Source organism: Phyllostomus hastatus, unplaced genomic scaffold (genome assembly GCF_019186645.2).
Source record: "Phyllostomus hastatus isolate PE091 unplaced genomic scaffold, TTU_PhHast_1.1 phas_contig_80, whole genome shotgun sequence".
NCBI lineage: Eukaryota > Metazoa > Chordata > Mammalia > Chiroptera > Phyllostomidae > Phyllostomus > Phyllostomus hastatus.
In genome coordinates this window covers 39,442,545-39,456,546 of record NW_025333960.1, presented here as the reverse complement: position 1 = coordinate 39,456,546, position 14,002 = coordinate 39,442,545, and the positions used below count along the sequence as shown (strand labels likewise).

At 54.3% G+C, this 14,002-nt stretch overlaps 1 protein-coding gene across 1 annotated transcript in view; it reads left to right on the top strand.

Annotated features, from left to right (window-relative positions):
- The first annotated feature begins 1,398 nt into the window (after positions 1–1,398).
- ZBTB7C (zinc finger and BTB domain containing 7C) overlaps positions 1,399–14,002 on the top strand; it is a 298,520-nt gene continuing 285,916 nt past the window's right edge. Inside the window, exon 1 of the mRNA XM_045850250.1 lies at positions 1,399–1,529. The gene's annotated coding sequence lies outside the window, so the exon portion shown is untranslated. The remainder of the gene's footprint in view (positions 1,530–14,002) is intronic.

Sequence of the window (14,002 nt, the reverse complement as noted above, 5' to 3'; positions counted from 1 at the left end):
AGGGTACGGTCGCAGGTCCTGCCAAGGCGGGCAAAAGTTCCCCTTCGGAGGGGAGAGTGGCACAAAGGTAGAGGGATGAAGTAACTCCGGTGGGCCCTCGCCTACTGGTGGCCAGAACGCCTGCCCGAGTGTTGTCTTGCCCGCGACCACTCACGTCGTCCCTCCCACGCGGAGACGCCTCCCCTCGCCCCCCGCCCCTTCTTCCCTGGAAAAGGCCCTTTTTGCTGTAGGTCACTGCACCGCGCAGCGCATTCCAAGGATACTCTGGAGCCCTTGATGTGTCCGTGGGGGCGGGGCCTTGCTGTTTTGGGGCGGAGCCAAGCCCTGCTAGGGCCCGCCCCTTGGCTGAGTTGATGGGCTCTGGGTGCTTGGGAACGCTGCCTTCCAAGCTGTCCCAGAGTGAGACCCGTGGCCCGGGGCGGGTCCCTGGTGCACAGGGTGAGGGTTGCCGGGTACTCCCGCCGGTGAAGTTAGGCCCGCGCCCGAGCGGCCTCTAAGGCGGGTTGCCCGCAGGGATTCGGGGGCCCTGGAGTGCTGCAAGCTTGTGGTTTCTCGTGTCGGAGAGGTGTCTTTCTGAGTTCTCGGGAATTCTGAGAGTATTTGGGAAACTTCTAGCCCTCACTTCTTGCTCCCTACTTTCGGGTGGGAAAACAGTTGCTGAGTTGTTTTATTTCCTCCCCCAAATGGGCTTTGTAAAAATAGCCGTGCTCCGGGGCGACCGAGCCAAGCTCGGCCGCCCCGCTGCCCCGGGCCGGGTGTGAACCTAAAAATACTCGGCGGTCTGGAGTCTGTGCTCCGGGTGCAGGCGGGTCCGGCCGGGCCGCAGAGGGCGTCTGGAGACCGGAGAAACGGCGGCCACCTGGCCCCTCGCCTCGGCCGGGGCTGTCCCTTTAAATCCTGGAGGAGGCAAAGAGAAAAAAGGAAAGAAAGAAAAAAAGACGCGGAGCCCCGAGCGACTGATGGCTCTGCCCGGCCCCCCGAATCCACCCCCGCGACAAGTCCTGCTTGCTCTCCGCCACCTCCGCGGGTCCTGGGCGCCCCCCGCAGCACCACCTACCAGCACAGTTACTGTCAAAATAGAAATTAAGCGGAGCCGAGGAGGAGGTTGAGCCTCACCAAGTGCATGTGTAGCAGGGCGAGGAAGGGGGTGCAGGGGAGGGGGCGGGCGCGAGGCAGAGGCGACCATAGACATCCGGGCCCTTTAGACCAGTGCGCCCCCCGAACGGGTGGCGCGGACAGCGAGGACGCCCCGCTCAAGGCGCGGGGCTGACAGCCGCTGCGCGGGAGGCGGGGCGCCAGGAGGGCGGGGGCGCGGCGCGGGGAGGGCGGAGCTGCCCGCGCGCCCGCCGCCGCTCGGCTCCACACCCGCCGGCGCAGCCTGGCCACGAGACTCTGACAGCCGCGCAGCCCGCGCTGTTCGGGCGCACCGGGACGGACGGACTGCGAAAGCGGCGGCGAAGGTGGACGCGAGGACCGCGGCCCAGCGCCAAGTGCGGGAGGCGAGCGGGTGGGTCTGGTGGTGCGCAGAGGTGAGTTGGCTTCGCGCGCAGAGCTCGGGCACCGGCTGTGAGGGTCGCGGTCTCCCTCGCACCTTAGCGGCGGCGGAGGGTCGTGGGGTCGCGGGGTTCCCGGAGGGTAGCTGTGCGTCGACAGCGCCGGAAAGCGATGTCGGGGGGCTGTTGTTAGGAGGCGGGCGGTCGGTGCGCCCCGGGGCGCCGGCGGGGACAGGGGCGCCCAGCGCGGCGGGCAGGAGGCGGGGGGCTGAGATGGCTATTCAGGGGCTCCGTGCGGCAGCCATGCAACGGGAGGAGGCGGGAGGAGGGAGTGAGGGAGGAGGGGAGAGCCAGCGGAGAGCGAGCCAGAGAGCGGGCGCCGCGCCTCCTGGCTGGCACCGCGGCCCGGAGCGAAGTGGCGCGCGGGGCTTGAAGGGAACTTCTGCGGGCTCGTGCGGCCCCGGGCTCGGCGGTGCCTCCCGGCGAGGGCAGGACAGGCCCGTCGGCAGCCACAGGTGGTTTCTGCCAAAAGTTTTACTACACATCTGTCCGGAAGGCGCGAGAGCAATTTGGAGAGCGACGTTGGCATCCGCACCTCACATTGTCTTATCTTGAAGATTAGAAAAGGGGCTGGGAATCTGGGATCCCGCATCTCTCCTTGTGGCTCGAGGGCTTCCTGGCGGCCCCTCCCCGAGGTGGCGCCCTTGCGGGACCCTGAGACCTGTGCTGCTGTCCAGTTGAGAAGTTGCGGGAAATGGGCGCACGCCCACGGTTCCTCCGTGCCTCGGGAAAGTTAAGCCGAGGCCAACCTGTCCTCTGCCCGGGGCAATGTAGGTTCTCTTCCTGGGAACCGCGCGCGTCTTTGCTCAAGGTGTGAGCATCTCCTGCTCTTCTGAAAGCCAATTGTCTCTAGACGCTGTGCCGCTTTGTTATTTAGGCTGGTTGTCTGATTGTGTTGGGAAGAGGGCGGCGGGGGGCGGGCAAAGGAAATCGGAGCGGCAGCAACTCTTGTTTCTTTTGAAACCAGCAGCATAGGATGGTGCCCAAGCCTAGGCAGCGAGGATCCAGGGCCGAGGGGAGCCGTGAGTCAGCCGGCGGTGTGCGCTGCCGGCCGGCGAAGCTTCACCAGGCTATTCACAAGGCCGGGGCTGGGTTTTCTGGGGCATCTGGGACAGAAGGAGGGAGGAGGACGGGAAGAGAAGACCCCCAGAAGAGGCAGACATGCTGTGGTCAGCTCCGAGAGAGAGGTTCAGAGAAGTTCTGCGGTTTGGCCCCGTTCCTCTTTGGCCAGGTTGACGAATCCAGGGCAGCGATGTTAGAACCACCCCGGTAGGTCCGTCCTGGGCTGAAAGAAATCATTTTCTCCGAAGCGGGGCTGATATCCAGTTGTTGCAGTCGGCACAGAGCTCGGGGGAGGTGGAAACATTCAGCCCTTCATTCTGGCTGGTCCTGCGCCCTCATCCTATTTCCGCTCCCCAGAAAGTACCTGAGCAGAACTGTATCCTTTCTTTAAAGAAGGTCACGGGATGTGGAAGCTGAAAGAGCCCCTAGATGTTAGGAGCGCTCATTTTACAGGTGAGCCAACTCCAGGCCCAAGGAGGGAGAGTGACCTGTCACAGTGCTGGAGGCCTAGGGAGACTAGAAGGGATGTCAGCCTCCTAGGCCAGGGTGGAGGGGGCTCCCTCAGCTGGGCTTGGAAGGACTTGAGGTCCGAAATGCCACCCCGCACCCAAGCCCACCGAGGGCTCCTCGTCTGGTACTTTCTCTGTCCATGCGTGCCAGCAAATGTGGCGCATTCCCAGTCCTCTGCCCTTGGCTCAGAAAATCAGGGCTGTCACTGCAGATTCCAGGCTGACACTGTCCCAACTTTTCCTACTCCCTGCTCCCCGCAAAGTCCTCACACTCCTTTTGTAACATAATGTGGCTTGATTAGCCAAGACGAGTTTGCAGCTTGTCTCACTCTGAAGCACCCACTTTCCGTAGATGCCAGAACTCTGTTTTCCTGGTAATTAGGTTTTACAGATATTTTTGAAAGGGAGCCCAATTCTGGATCAATTACACTTGGACACAAATGCTGTGCTGTTGTGGATACCAAATGAGAAAGATGAGCAATTATCTGGGAGTGCTGGGATAAATGTTGTTATGAGTGTTTGACACAGCTATTAAGGCATCAATGAGTGGGTTTTCAGTAAATGTTTTTTTATGCCGTATTTCATTGAGTAAACAAAGTGTCTTAATTAAAAAGACCTGGGAGTTGGCCACTTAGATTTTATCCACTTGTTTCTTACCAGTGTGTATGGGAGAGAGAGATTTGAATAATGAACAGAGTGATTGTTGCGAGAACTTTTTCCTCCCCAGTCCTTCAGTCTATAGAGTCATGTACAGTCCAGTGGAATCATGTTACACAAAAATAGATCAGGGTGTGGCGTGTGTGTCGATCTGTGTTAGTCAGAAATGACTTGTGAGGGAGAATATTTTGTAAGTTTTACCGCCTTCGAGGGTGTGCAGTGTCAAGAACGCAAGGCTAATGTAATGGCACTGAGTATAATTCTGCTGTCATGAACAGATATGCGTCAATGCCCCCATAGCTGAGCTAGGGACTCCCATAGGAGAAACCAAGATCTGGTATCATGAAGATGTACAATGTTGCATTTTGACAGCACCTTTCACTTTCATTTCATGCTAATTTCCTCCGCATCCCTAAGTGATTCACAGTTCTGTTGTTTGTCCAGCTTACAGACAGGGAGACTGAGGCAGAGAGAGGGGAGAGTGTTGTTTGTATAACGTCATTCAGTGCAGCTTGGGGTTTCTGGGTTGACCAGGGAATAAAAGGCCTCCTAAAAATATTGCACCTCACCCCTCTCCAGCACCGCAGTTCCAAAGGGGTGTAGAGGTGTGGTGGGCTTACAGTTAGACTTCATGGGAGGCCAGTCACCCGGATGGGGGCCTGAAGGACTTTGCCCCCCCATCCCCCACTGTGGGTGAGCAGTTTTCCTCCCTCTCATAGCAGGCTGTGGGAACTTGGGCTGGGAGGGACCAGCTGGCTGAGGCTGGGCGGGGGTGTGGGATCTGTGCCTGTGGAGGGCTGGAGGAGTCCAGGCTATTTATAACCCCTCCTCCCTTCCTGGGAAGAAGAGACTCAAGGGTCTGGAACCATCCTTGGTGCTGACTTCTACCCAGGGTGGCTGTGCCCCACTGGAAAAACCCTGCCACCCAAGTGCACCGCGGCTATGGGAGTGACAGGTGCGCAGGGTCCTGCAGGGTTCCTGGAGCTCCGGCTGCACCAGCGGATTTAGGGTCCGAGGACTTCCCTGAGCCAGTCTGTGTACTTTTCTCAGGCACCGACTCCCCCATTAGCACAAAATGAGGGACACCTCAGAAATCCCACAGAGCAGGACTTAAGAACCTGTGAAAGTGGGGCTAACTGGCTTTTCTGAATCATGACAACAGTGATTTTTATGCAGGGGGAGATTCTGAAAAAGACAAGTTAGATGTGGTTCCTCTGAGTCTGTCTGTGCTGCGGCGTATGCGCGGTGCTGCTTGAGGGGGTTTGAGGCATGCACTCAGCGCTCCTGCCCTCCTTCTCCACGCCCCCCCCCACCCCAGACCAGTCCCTGCCAGTCCTCCTTACCCTCCCGCTCTTCAGACCAACACCAAAGTCCTCCTTTGTCTTTGAACAAACAGCACCTGCCGCCCCAAGCCCCACCCGTTACAACTTCATTCCTGAGACTGGGCATAGCTTCTCCCTGAGCTGGTGGAGGGAGGAGTGAGGGAAGGGGGCAGAAAAAGCAGCAAAGACACTGAGCTTGTCTCTCTGTTTAGCTCCTTGGAGTGGATTAATCCACCGATCAGAACCGTTTCAGAAGCTCACAGCTGGTTTTACCAGGGAGAGAAGTGGGCAGCCGTACATGGAGAGGTGGGCGTTGGGCAGCTCCTGGTGGGCCTGGCTCAGGCTTTGCATGCTGGAGCTTTTGAGGGCAGGGCTTACGTGTTGCTCATTTTTCACGTCTTGAGCACCCAGCACAAAGCCTGGGCATGGAAGATGTTCACGGAATGGATGGGGGGCCTGGGAACAGGTGGGTGGGTGGGTGGCCGTCAGGTTTGTTTCTTCATTGCCATCAGCGGTGCTCCTTGGCACTGTGAGGGGGGTGTTTGGAGGGCAAGGACGTAGAGGCAGAGTGTAGATGAGAAGGGGTGGGGTTCCACAGGCATTTTGAGAGCCCTGGGACAAGCTGATTGGCCACTCCACACAACGAGAGATGCTGGGAGCTCCCTGACATGGATTCACCAGGCAGTGATGTCCTCCTCTGGGGGCTCTCACAGTGCAGTCCAGCCCCACAGAGCGGGCAGAGAGAGTTTTCTTTAGTACGGCAAACAGGCCACTCCTTTGCTCACCCTCCTGTGGACCCTCCGGGGCTGGCCCCTGCCCGCCTCTCTGACCGTCTTCACTCCCTGCCCTCCACCCTCCTGAGTCCTTTTGTCCTTTGAACACGCCCACCTCATGTACACACCCACCTCTTGTATTTCCCTTGGCCGTCCTCCTCGAGTGGCGTGCCCTTCCCTCAGCTCTTCCCCTCGTGGCTTCTCCTTGTCATCTGGGTCTTAAATGGAACAGCACCCAACTCCGTGTGGGACAAAGTCTTGATTCTCTTCATTACTTGTGTCTTCCACTATAGTGTAAGCTCCATGAGCATGTCCTGGACCTCAGGACGGTGCCTGGCACACAGCAGTGCCGGAGGGAGCAGTTGGCGGGTGGCTACGCCGCTGAGTGCTAGGGCTGTGTGAAAGCGAGCCAGCCAGAGGCTCTGTTCTCAGGGTCTCTTCAGCCTAGAGGCAGGGATCAAGCTTGTTCATGCGCACTCCGATACACAGCAGGAAGGAGGGTGGCATTCGAGGTACAGCCCAGGAGAGCCATGGACCCGCGGTGTTAGCCCTGATTCGACAAGGCTGTTGGCTCAGGCAGAGGGGTCTTCTTTCAGATGTGGTATTAGAAGTTGGGAGCTCTGGCAGCTGACCTACCTCCAGGGCTGAAGTTCCTCTAATCTGCTTGGCCTTCTCTCCCTCTCTCTCTCTCTCTCCTCTCTCTCTGTTTATTTACTTCTTTGGTGAGCAGGGGTTCCAAGCAGAATGCCATCCTTGGAGAGTCAGGAATGTTGTGTTTTTCCACCGGCTCCATTCATTCGCAGCCTCCCCGGCACAGCTGCGGACAGCTGGCTGCCAGCGTGGATGCAGGGGGGGGTCTCTGCGGGGCCACAGGGCACACTCAGCCCTGCAGGGACGGGGAATTTCATTTGTGTTTCACACCCTGCTGATTTTCAACCCCCACTGAAATGGTGCCCGTAAAAACAGATTCATGAGGAAATTAAAAAACTATTAGCATTCAGTTTACTGCTTAGTTTTTTGATAGTGGAAGCAATCAGAGTCATGATAGAAAATTTGAAAAATATGGAAAGGTACAAAATTAAAACAAAAAACCGCTATGACATCCTAATTTTGGTGTATTTCCTTTCAGTCTTTTTTTCCTGTGCTGACCAGCACATATGTACCCATGTGTACACACACACATACACATGTGCACACATGTGAAATATAATTAGGGTTAGCCATTATTTTCTAGAACTTCTTAAGCCTGTGCCACCTTTTAGTAAACAAAAAGGTTTTGTTTTTCCTCTTGGGAATCTGAGACACTCTTACTATGAGTCATTGATATTTGGAAGAAAGTGTACTCGCTGCGTCTCCTCTCCAGCCGAGATTCAGCCACCTTTACCTTCTGCAGTTTGAATTAGGAAGACGGGCCCCACCTGCCCCATTCCGCCCCCAACACATCAGGATGCACTTAGAGCTGTGCTCCTCACTCCTCACCTGTCTTCATCACCGGCGTAAAGTGTCCCAAGCTGTCCCCTCACTGAGCACATCCCGTCACACTTACCAGTGCCATGATGTTCCTTAGAAACACATTTTAATGGGTATATAGTGCTTCTTCAAGTAATGTGTCACACTTCATTTAATTATTACCAAAACCACAAACACAAAAACCCAGGGCCCATTAACCAATTATTCCTTGATCTAAAAATAAGAACATCAGGAGAATCTCCAGAAATATGGATTCGTTTTTAGGACACCACCATTTGGGGACAACCCTAGCTCCTTTAGGAGACCAAGGACTTTGTGGCTGTCATTTCAGTGTCCTGGGCTTAGAAGAATGCCTGGTGCACAGCAGGTGCTCAGGAAATATTTTGCTGGATGAGTGAAATGCAGAACCCTTCCTGCGGAGGTGAGACCCTGATTTAACCCTCTGATCTTCGGGTCTCTGTGGGGGGTGCGTTGGCTGGGGAGGGGCCGTGGGGCTCTGGGGGTGAAGGGGCGGGGAGGATCATCTCATTCTGGGACCCAGAGCAGGAATGGGGCAGCGTGGAGGGCAGTAGTTTAATAGTTTAACGGGGGTTTGGAGGAGTCTCAATATAGGGACGAGAGCACAGGTGGCAAACACAAAGACCTTGGGTGGAATCCGGCCCTCCACCTTGTTTTATCTGGTCCAGCACCTTGTTTCTACCTGGAGGCAGTGCCTAGCTCGAGCTCCTCCTCCGAGTTAAGGAGTAGTTACATTTATACAGTCCTAAAATTATATTTGGCCCTTTGAAGGCAACTGCAAGGCTGATGTGGCCCCCGGTGAACATGAGATTGATGCTCCTGGACTAGAGGCACTTAGTGCCCCGAGTCAGGACTAGAGCGCACGCAGGTAGTAGGAGCGGGCTGTGCAGAGCGTTGGAGTTACGAGAGTGGAAACAGGTTGGCCAGCCCAGGAGGAGGGAGTGTAGCGCCACCAGGGAATGGCAATACATGGAGACCCTTCACACTGGTAGCTTCTCAGGATTCCAGAACCTAGTCCCAGGGAAGGGTGGCTCCTTGGGGATCGTGGGCTCCCACTGTGCTTCCAGGCAGGTATCCTGCCCAGACCGCAGATCGGGAAACTGAGGCCTGCAGAAGTTAAGGGATGGTGAGGAGCCCGAGTTTGGGAGCAGATCAGACCTGATTCCTATGGTGCGGCCACTTTTGGGGGTCACTTTGGGCATGTAGTCAGCCTCTCTAAGCTTCGGTTTCCTCGTCTAGAAAATGGTGAGCACCAGCTTCGCGGGGCAGTTGGGAAAATGAGAGAGAGATTATTACACCGAGCACCCAGCACAGATCCTGATTGGGGTTGAGGGGTCCGTACCTGGCAGCCACTGTCATTTGTGTGTTTTGTGAATTTCTATTCCTACCCTGGAGAGAGGGGTGAGAGGACACCAGGGATTAGTGCTGAAAACACCCAAGACTTTGTTTCCTTTCTCTTCCTCCTCCCCAAGCTGCTGCCGCACTTACTGCGGGGGCTGAAATCTCAGCCTGCAAGAAAGACAACTGTCGGGGTGCACTGCTCACAGGTGTGTAGAATCACTGTCACTCGAGGGGGGCCAGTGCGCTTCTCTCCTTTGCCGTCTTCCTAAAGTCACCCCGAGGCTTCAGAAGCTAGTCTGGAAGGCCCTGGTGGGGGCACACTGTTCACTCAAGGCCGGGCGTGGGTGGTCTTTGGAATAGATGGAGTCTGGCCATGTGGAGAATGAATGGGACACGGGACGAGTCAGTGTGGCTGAACTGAATGATTAGCAACTGAACAGGTAACAGCACGTGACCTGGAGGAGTGCCACCTAGTGAAAATGTAATGTGAGCCCTCCGTGTGATTTAACATTTTCTAGTAGCCTCATTAAAAAAAAAAACCTGGAAAGAAAGAGGTAAAATGAATTTTAGTAAGATAGTTTATTTAACTCACTATATCCAAAATATTGTGATTTCAACCTGTGACATTAGTCATATTTCAGATGCTCGTTAGCCCCCGGGACAGTTGCACTGAGGGGGGGGGGGCACAGGGGGGAAGGGCCAGTCTTGGGGTGGGGGGCTGGCACTGCTTGGGGGCTCCGCATGGTGCGGGAAGACAGCTGGGCCTCTGGGAGGGGATGTTTCAAAATCAAGCAAATTGGGGAAGAAGAAAAGGGTCATAGGGACTTCACTCCTGTCCTGGCCCAGTGATAGGTGAATTGTGTATTTCTGAGAAAACCATACCACTCTTATGGGCCTCAGTTTCCCCACCTGCAAAGTGAGGCTGGGTCATTTCTAAGAGCTATTCTGGCTCTGGTGTTCTCTGATTCCCGAGCTAATGACATGGAAAACAAATCTGGCCAGTCTCCTAAGCTGGAAGAGAGTGGAGAGAAAGTTTGGGCAACAGAGGACTGCTGGGCCCCACGTGTGAAAGCTTCTCTTTAGGAAGTTCTGTCGGGACGACTTCCAGAGACCTGAGAGCCTCTCGAAGAATGGACCATACCCAGTCGCCACCGTCACACTGCCTCCATTGGAAAGTGTGATTGGGGGATGAGGGGGGCAGGCATTAACTATGATTTTTGGAAAGTGACATGTTTTCATTGTTCTTAAATCCTGGAGCTTCCTCTTGTTCCTGGGCTACCCCAGATGGCCATGAATGACAGCCGTGATAGAAGGGAGGGGCCCTCAGGAAATATTAGAACAAAAACGGAAATATTCCAGCTCTGTCATCAGTGGGCACTTGGCCTGTCCAGGGAGGATGTGGGAAGAGGGAGGGAGGGGAAAAGCAGCAGGTGTGTTTGGAGGGAAGGGCGTGTCCATGAATGTATTTTAAGCTCCTGAAGTCAGAGGCTCCGGTTTTATTGCACTCTGGTGAGGAGGGATTTGACGCTTTTCTCTCCTTGCAGTAGATTTCTGGGGGAGGGGGGGGGGTAGTGGTGGTGGAGACTCTCTATCTCTCTTCCAAGGAGTGTCTCTTCCTTTTTAATCAGATTGTCACTGAGTAACTAGCTGTGTCTACCTGAGGACTGCCGCCCCCATACAGGAAGGGGCCGATGAGCTGTGAAGCTGGTCCAAACACTTCCCCTCATGAATGAGGAAGCAGAGGGTCAGAGAGGCCCCGCCACGCTCCGAGGCCCCCCAGGACAGCAGCTGCGTGCCCAGGGCGCCGCTCCAGCGTCCTTTCTGCCGCCCAGCGCCGCAGGCCTGCCCGGGGTTTGTCTCCTCCCCAGTTCACGGATGACTCAGCCGGCTGCCTCTGACCATTTTAAAATGAGGATTTCTTTTTTATGTTTTCTGAAACTAGGTTTTTATTACTTTTCCACATAATGTTTGCTTTGAATTTTTAATGTAATTTTTTTCTGAATAGGTCAATACTTACATGGTTTAAAATTCAAAAGGTACAAAAGGGTATTCACAGTGAAACATCTTTCTCTCACCCTATCTCTTAGCCCCCTCACCCCAAGGCCGCTGCTGTTCCTGGTTCCTTCGGTTTAAACATATCTGATGCATGTGCAGGAACATATGCATGTGTGTGTGTGTGCATGCACACACATGTATATTGTCCATTGTTTTTACCCAAATGGAAGCATATCAGACGTATTGCATTTCTCTTTACATTTTTTTTCCAAATAAGATATCTCGGAGGTATCTGACTGTCTGGCAATAAAGCATATCATTTCTGTTTGTTTGTTTGTTTGTTTTGGCCACCTGGATTCCACTGTGTGACGACGTCTTGACTTGTCTAAGCAGTCCCTTATACAGGGGTATTTTGATTGTTTCCAGTCTTTTGCTTGTACAATACCCTTGTTTTTTACCCAGTGATTTTTTTTGTGAAAGCAATCCTTGAGTTTTCTGCATACAGGCAAATTGAGAGCATTCTAAACTTGCTGATTTATTGTTTGCAAGATGCTTCAAAGAATAAAATTGCTAAATTGTTTAAGGATTAAGAGGAGAATAAACAACCTTTGCATTGGACTTCCTGGGAAACGAGTCATGTCATCGACATTCATTTATGAACCAGTGTTTCTTGAGTTGCTGCTCTGCCCTGGGCTGGGGGGTGGGGGTGGGGGAGGAGAAAGGGCATGTGGGATGGTGCTCACATCCTGGGCACAGGGTGCCGGTGGGTGGGGGGTGGCTGTAGGAGAAGAGAACAGTTACAGCAGCATTGGGGGCAGCCTTGATGAAGGAACATAGATGCCGCAGAGGGAGGGTTGGGGCCTTTGACTTGGAGGTGCGGTGCAGGGTGTCAGGGAGGGGGCTCTTGTCTGACAGTGTGGGTGTGTAGCAAGGTTCCTTGACCGCATCTTGCCTTGGTCCCTCCCGGCTCCCTCTCCCGGTCATTGCCTATCTGCAGGGCCCTCCAAAGGGCAGGCAGGGCCCGGGATCCCGACTCAGTCAGACAGATTCTGCTTGTCCTTGGTGTGTTTCTTCTGACCTTGAGGGCCTTGAAAGTCCTCTTTTCCCCAGAGAGATGTGGCTGACTTTTGTTTGGAAAACAGGGCTCGCTCTCAGGCCAGTCTCTTCTCAGCGCATGGGCAGTGATGGCAGAGCAGCCCTGTGCACAGAGGGCCTGTGGGCCGTGGAGAGAGTTCGACCCCACGATGTTGAAAGAAGTGCCCTAGAGCTGCCTGAACTGGAGTTTCCTGGGCTGTCCCTGCGTGTACATCTCCACGTTCCCCTCCTGAATCGAGCAGCGGCACCTTCCCGGGAACGCTGGCCCCAGCCCTGGCAGCCAGCCCTCCTGGAGGTCCAGAATGCTGTCCGGAAGCATCCCCGCAGGCTGAGTGTGGACCTCCCTCAGGGGGCTCGGGCTAGAAGGCGACAAACTACAGTTGCTGAAGAGTTGCAGCTGGGTCCTAGAAACTACCCGTCATGAGGAACCTGAGCTGCTTCCGTGTGTGTGCAAGGAGGGGAGCTGGGAGCCCACAGAGGACAGAAGGTGCACTGGAGCTCCCACTGTGTTTTCAGCCCTGAGCCACGTGCTGCGGGAGGTCAGAGGAAGCCTAAGACATGGTCTTGACCTCAAGGATCGGAAGATCTGGTTGGGAAGATGATGATGTTTGTAAGACATACACCAGGCTTATGCTGAAGGCCTAACTGATGTGATATAGCTGGTAAAGGCTGTACAGAAAAGGGGGGTTGTGTGCCTGGAGTCGGCATGACGTGAGACTTCAGATGAACCTCAGGAAGGCGGCATGGCAGGAGAACTGACCTCAGTTCCGTAACTGCAACCTGGCAGACCCTGCTCAGTGTGATGCTGCCACTGGTTCTCACAGCAGCTTTCAAAAAGACGTTTTTATTCCCATTTAACAGATGAAGAACTGAGCTTGGAATGTTTAGGTCAACTTGCTTAAGGTGACACGGCTGCCAGGAGGCGGCAGAGCTCAGGTCCCAGAGCCCACAGTCTGTCCACTGCTTCTAACTTGACACCGAGGTTCCTGAAGGCTATTTGGGGAGGGAGGACTCGCCTTGCAAAGACGTGGTAGTGGGACCAGCCGCCACCCTGGGTCATGCTCAGGAAGCCGTGGTCCCCGAGCAGAGGGGCACACGTGGGAGGCAAGAGGGAACACACTGGGTCAGGGGGAATTGATTGGACAATTAGCTGCAGGAAATCTTAACTCTCAGGCTGTTGATGCCCTCTGTCCAGTTCACTTCTGGTTTGTTTGCCTGGTTTTGCTCAATTCTGGTATGCCCCAGAAAATCGACATGTCACCATGTCGATTTTAGCATTGAACAACAAGAATTTAGAAAGAGATAAACCACTGGATACCACTGATTAAAACGATGCACTTTAGGCCAGAACCAAACTGGGGTGATTTTTATTCAGTGCCTCATCTCTGTCCTGTGGCATTTTAGGGAATTGCTCTTGGAGCCACTAAAAGCGCTGTGGTAGAAAGGCAGCCCCTGGCACGCAGGGGTGTCAGGACACTGGAACCAGGTGTTAGGGTATCCCCGAGGTGTGCATTTGTTATTGTTTTACAATTCTGTAGATGGACGGTTCTTTTTAGAAGATTAAGTGTATCGGGATAACTTTGATTAACAACAGTATCTAAATTTCAGGTGCATGACTTTACAATACAGCATCCGTAGCCTCTATTTTGTCTAGTCTCCTTCCATCACCATATATTTGACCCCCTTTACCTTCTCCATCCTCCCCCCAAATCCCCTTCTGGATGGTTCTGTATTTCAACTTCCATGAGAGCCATGTGACTTGCCAGTGACCTCATGGTTCATGGTCAAGGAAGAGAATTCCTCTCTAACCATACTCATTCTCTGTGTGGCGTGGGTGCAGCCATGTGAGTGGCTGGGGGTGGCGGATGGGCAGGAACAGAGCAGCAGGTTGGAGGGGTAGTGTGTCCTGTGTATGGCTGGGTTGGGAGGTGTGCTGAACGGATCCACAGACCGTCCTCCAAGGCCCACGTTTGCATGAGTGGGTTTATATCCATCTTTGTAATCTCAGAGTTTCTCTGTTTAGGTGCTGCCTTACAAATAAACACAAGCCACCTGAAGAGAAAAAGCTCACCTGTTGTTTTTCTGTCTGTAGCCTCTGGGAATCGGTGCCTAAATAACATACTGGTATATTCGAATTTCACCTGATGGGGTTATATCCATCTCGGGCTTCTTGCAGAATACAGAATGCACCCCGAGGGCAAGGAAAA